Consider the following 6,056-nt stretch of genomic DNA (forward strand, 5'->3'; position numbering starts at 1 on the left):
CATTTTCATCAAACAGTCTTCAGGAAAATCGATCTTTAATTTATGCACGTGAATGTGAAATTTCACCAGATGAAGAGCAGTGTCATTACCTTCCACATTTCTGAACACAGGAAAATTCTTTAACCAATCTACCTTGGGCATTTTATTTGGAAAACTTGGGATGTGATCTCGGCTCATGGGAGCGTATCTTCTTGCAATCTGATCCATCTTAAGAAGTCTCAAAGCTACTGATCCCTCTGCAGTGGAGTCACCATGAAGGACTGATTGCATGGATTCTTCAGTGAATGGAGTCACCAGGTGAATGATTTCAGTCGTCTTCTTATGTCTGATCATTGTTCACCATCAACAATCAGCTCTAAACTTGAGATATGTACTAGGGAAAAACAGTCTACAAGTAAACCATTTCATTCCCTAGTATGGTCGCCACTATGTTAGCGCTCGAATCTGCCTCAGGCTGAAGAAGGCAAAACTCGAGGCAACATCAAACCAAGCTCAGCCTCGTAGCTAGCCCTACAAGGGCAGGAGAGGGCTCTCTCCAGTCAATCTTGATAAAATGAGCAATCGGGTGCGAGATGACTAAAAATGGGAACTGATTTTAGGCTAGTAAATGGATAGGAAAGGGGTAATTTGATAAATGACTAGGTTTTCTGGGCAACGTGGGATCAAGAATAGCATGAGCAGGGAAATTATATCCGAGACATAGATTATCTCAGGAGGCAAGACAGGCAATAAATTTAGCATTCAATTTTGACATTGTACGCAATGAAAAGAATGCTGAGAGGTTGACAAGGGCAATAGATGAATCCTTATCAAACAGAAGAAAACACAAAACATGAATACCTTCCCAAGGCAGAGCAGCAAACTGGATTCTGCCTTTCTCACTTAAAAGTATTCATTTAGAAATGATTATGAAATGAAATGGAAACATAACAAGCTACATATGAAACAAAGGAAAAAACAAATGCTGAATTCACACCACAAGAATCTCAGGAGTCAAAGCTCTATCTTTTCATTAAATCCCTGTCAAAAAACTGTACAGTGAAGTTTTCCTTCACAGCCGTCCCACTGTTTTCCAGTACTCAGAACCATTTACACATAATTTTCATACAATAAATAGACTTCTCTGTGGGAAAATGGATCGACCCAAAGTGGGGGGTTATTTAATCATTGTTAACAGAAATGAAAAGCCAACCATCTGTTCTAAAGAAAAGGAGTGTTACACTTGAAAATTGTTTGATATCCCACAAAGAGGCAACACCTGTAGCATAGATACTTTGAATCATAACTGAAGACCAAAAATAAACTGCTTGTTCCTATTTCTCTGTTGTGACAGATGTCTTTGTTTTAAATTGTAGGTGTTCAATCTGTGACTGTTCGCTTTCCATTTACCTGGGCCTTTTGAATAAAACTAATTTTTTAATAAAATAGCCTTTAAACTAAAATTCCACCTTGAATAAAGGGAACCGCCATTTCCGGCTGCAATGTGGCATTAGAGAAACAAATGCTGTAACCTGCACTAGCATCTCTTGTTCACCAACAACTTTAATGACGATAGAGAGTAGGGAAAGATCAACCCAGCAGGTTGCGTTTAACGGGGGAAGCATGCGCAAATATTGCACCTCTTCAATTTCTAAATATGACAATATTGTGGCCATCACCTCCTCTTTAAGATTGAATCTCCTGGATGCAGATGCAATGTTTAAGGAGTAAATATGTGTGGGTGTATCCTTGTAGGGTATAAATAACTCACACAAGAACTTGTTCACTGCATACTCATCTGCACCCTCACTGTAAGAAAGACTCCGAATTTTGAAATAAGTGATTTCATCCAAAAACAGATGGCAATAAGACAACCTGCCATCTCGACCTGCACGGCCTGTCTCCTGAACATAATGCTCCAAACTTCTAGGCAAACTGTAATGAATCGCAGCTTTCCACATCGCTCTTGTCAAAGCCCATACCAAATGCTACAATTGCAACCACCACACGAAGCTTGTTAGAGAAAAACATGTCCTGAGTTCTCCTTCGATCCTTTGCAGATAAGCCACTATGATAGCTATTTGCATGAATGTTATTATCATGAAGAGGCTTTCTGACAGAATCTGTCTCAGCCCACAATATTACCGAATCAAAGTTATCCATTCAATTAAGCTGCATGGAAATGAATATGGATTCCCCAGGACTTTTAGAAAGCTAGGATCTTCTTTTTGTAAATCTCTGGAGTAATTTTTAATATATCCTTTGCAAGCCCATTCAGAGAATAGTGTAGCTAGACCCATGTCAGCGACAGGAGCTGCTAGGCGCATGTCTTTGAAGCATTTCCTTTTATTCCTTTTCACTCAGCATTGCAACAAGCCATGGTAAAACACATTCCAGTAATTTCAATGGTGTCTTTAAAGATATCTCAGCTGTCTATTGATGGACTATCTATTTGGAGGCCGCTCTACGAATTGTTTAGTTTTCTTTTACATGTGTCATCTGAAAAAAATGATTTTCCATTAAAATTTTGCTTTTATTGAACGCACCCAGTTGCCATTCTCCTTTAATACCATGTGCAACTCAATCACAACAAATTCATTACTCTGTTTAGCAGGTTAAAAACATATGATTAAGTGTCCTTCATCCCTCTGAACAACGCATTGGTTTAAAAGGGCAGTCTTTGTGCGCCCAGTATGGACATAGACACGTCGTTTCTGAGGAACACGTGTGCATACGTTTAAATGCAGCCCCAGCCAAAAATATATAGATGTTTTCCAACCATACATTGGTCTGGGTTGTCTTAAACTAGTTACGGAATATATATATTGCTATTTCATGGAGATCCTTTCATGATCCATACTTTCACCTCGATTATGACTTCATTTCCTATGTTGAGTGAAGGTATGTTGGCGCTGAGATCACGACCTTTGTAATGACGTTGTGGCTGTTTATTTTTGGGACCATTATTGTTATCGTGACTGCGTTTCAATTGTGTCTAGCATGAAATCATATCCAACGTCTCAACTGAAGTTGTAGTACAGGAGGAAAACCAAGGAAAAGAACACCTTTTATTACCTTCTGAAGTCCATACTGCTCTGCATGATATTTTTTATCACCATTAAGTTGTTTCAACCTCAACATACTTATTAAATGAAGCATAAACATCTCAGCGGCCTCTAATATCAAGTTGTAGATCATAGAATGATTCCTTCCTTGTAGATTTATAATCCTCATTTATACACTCGATGTAGTTTCATATGATGTCCTTCAAATAGATGGCTTTATCTTATCCTCAACAGCTGTCCCCTTCTAACTTTTTTTTGCAGAGTACTCGGTTTAGCTCCTGCTCATCCTGTTGCATAAAAAAAATCATATGTGCCCAATCCGAATGATTTGGTCAAGTCCTTTGTTGAAACATTGGTGTCACTGCGCTGGATTTATAAAACAAGTTCTGTGGAGCCAATGAAATACTGTTTGAGGGCATATCATCCTCAGTTGTGGGCATGTGATAGTCAGCATTTCTGAAGTAAGGAATATGAAACGATATCTGAAACAAAGAATTCATGTAGTGTTTTGCCCCTTGTTTCTTCAACACAACAAAACCCGCCTTCTTTTATGAATCATACGCCCAATAATCAGGTATCCTTCGTGCACTGGCTCCTGCTATACTAACTAACACGTTTGTGCTGGTTTTATTGTATCAATGACCCTAAATCCATTTTTATGAAAATCCTTTCAGAAAATACACAACTACTTTAGAATCCTAGTGAATTGTTTTCTCTGGCTCTTGGAGAAGAATTGAGCCACAGCAAATTGAATTTTTGATGTATTGATGATAAATTTCAGCCTTGGGGCTATGTGCGCCACGCGCACTCCCAGTGCGTTGCGCTTGGTGAGTGCGTCGTGCCAGTGCAAAAAATGCACTGTGGAGGAGCACCCAGTGCGCCGCACGGCCCATGTGCGCCGCGCTGTGCCTACTCCCTATGCGCCACGCGGAGGCTCAATGTGTCATAACTTATACAGGAAATAGGATAGCACCAGATTGGTTTGGGGAGCTCGGTTACCTAACGGGAAAATCTTAAAGTCATCATAAAATTTGCCAAATTTGCAACGCCTGTTCCAATTCCCATCAGAAAGTCCGGTACCAAAGCAACCATAATCATCATCAAACTCTCAACCACAACAATTGTTCCAAGTAGATCCAGAAACCAGTATGAAAAGCGAATACAAGCCTGATGCAACTGTACCATGAAAAAGACAATTGCGGTAAAGAATCCGGCCAACATTACTAGGTATGGCAAAGATGATAAAAAATTCACAATTGCAAAACTGCCACTCCATAGAGTCCACTGAGCTTCTCATGGTGGAAAACCTTCATGTTCTCTAAGAATGATGGGAAGCCCCCTGTAGACATGAAATTCATGAATCCTGCTATGAAGGAACCGCACAAGTCCCTTGCCACAATGGCGTGATATATCGATGTATATATCATTACTCTCAACCAGTAATAATCAATTTCTCTGTACATATTAACGAAAGACCTCCTTGTCAATGTCAGGCATTGCATCTAGAAGCTCGCTTGACTTCCATTGGATTTTAACATTGTTCCTTAAATTTGAGACATTTCCTGAACCCTAGTTGTTGTTGTTATAGCATACTGAAATGACTGGAAAGCTTCGGTCGAGATTATTATGGCCTGGGTTGAGTAAAATTTTAGCAAAGGGTCTCTCACTTCTACTTCATACATTATTTCATGGTTTCTAAACGATCCCTTTAGTGTGTCCTTTACTTTGTCAAAATCTGAATTGATGCAACAGAGGAAATGGTCTGCAGGATTTCGCGTTCTGGGACAAGCGAAACCCGCTTGTCCGAAACCTCTTAAGCCATTTTGGCTTCCCCAAAGTACACAGTCTGTCCACCAGAAAGAAAGTACAGGTAATCGAAAAGCTCAAAGACTTCACTACTCGGTTGATGGACTGAAGCTAGCACTGTTCCTTGGCATGTATGATCACACACATGCACAAACTCTGTTTTTTCACATAGAAAAATGTTACCAATTTTGAGAGTATGCGCATGTACTTCTAGGGCATACATGGGCACCTGTGAAAACATCAGGCTAACCATGATGTTAGCCTACTATACAGTGATGTGCTTGACCTCTAGCAAATTCCATACGATTTCTGGCGCACTAATAATTTTTCAAACAATGAAAAACACGACTATAAATCAGAGCAAATTGTGTGAAAGATATCCTTGGCTTGCCAACACTCTTAAATCACGAAGCTCTTCAAATATTCTGGGTCTCTTTTGCTCGTTCCTGAAATTTCTTGAACCATCAATCTAGTATATCAGTAGGCACTACCAATTTATTACTGTCCATGGTACAAAATGACTGCGTGAAATTGAATAGATTTTCCCCAACCTTTGTTTCCAGTTGTTCTATGCATTGCTGGTCGCTGAAATTAAGAACAGGGATAGTATTCAAGCCTTCAATGGATACACAAATCAAGTGAAGAATTTCATGGTGGAAAGATACATCTTATTACAAAAAACTGATTTCGACAATTTCTTATTCAAAACAGAGTTTTGAACAAGAAATATCTTTGAGCATTAATGATGATGAAACTCTTGAAATAAGAAACTTATTGAATCTCCCTCTTGCCTGCAAGCATTATTTCCCACTCCTGGAGACAAAACCCTGGACTCAAGAATTAAAATGACTCTTTTTGACCAAAATGGCATTTGATGACTGCAATTGACGAGAAATGAACCTTGGTGAATTTGACTCTGACAGAGGACTGACAAGACTGAGTCTAACACCTTTGTGACTTGACTCAAGGGCCAAGTGATATGAGAGAACGCCAACATGAACCTACAGTAGAAATTGGCAAGACCCAGAAAGATGCGGAGCTCTGTCAGAGTGGTTGGGGTTGCCCAATCCTGAATGACTTGGATCTTGGCTGGATCCACATGCACCCTCGTTCATCAATAATGTATCCCAGATACTAAACCTAGGTCATGCCAAAAGTGAATTTCTCCAAAGTGGAACATAACTTGTGTTTCTGCAATGTTTGGAG

At 39.6% G+C, this 6,056-nt stretch overlaps 1 pseudogene; it reads right to left on the minus strand.

The window, feature by feature from the left end:
- Positions 1–3,953: 3,953 nt before the first annotated feature.
- LOC149180505 (ABC transporter G family member 11 pseudogene) lies at positions 3,954–5,103 on the minus strand (annotated as a pseudogene).
- Positions 5,104–6,056: the final 953 nt, after the last annotated feature.

This window comes from Pinus tabuliformis, chromosome 3_2 (assembly GCF_031772625.1).
Source record: "Pinus tabuliformis cultivar Carrire ecotype Pingquan chromosome 3_2, CPIR1, whole genome shotgun sequence".
In the NCBI taxonomy this organism is placed as follows: Eukaryota; Viridiplantae; Streptophyta; class Pinopsida; order Pinales; family Pinaceae; genus Pinus; species Pinus tabuliformis.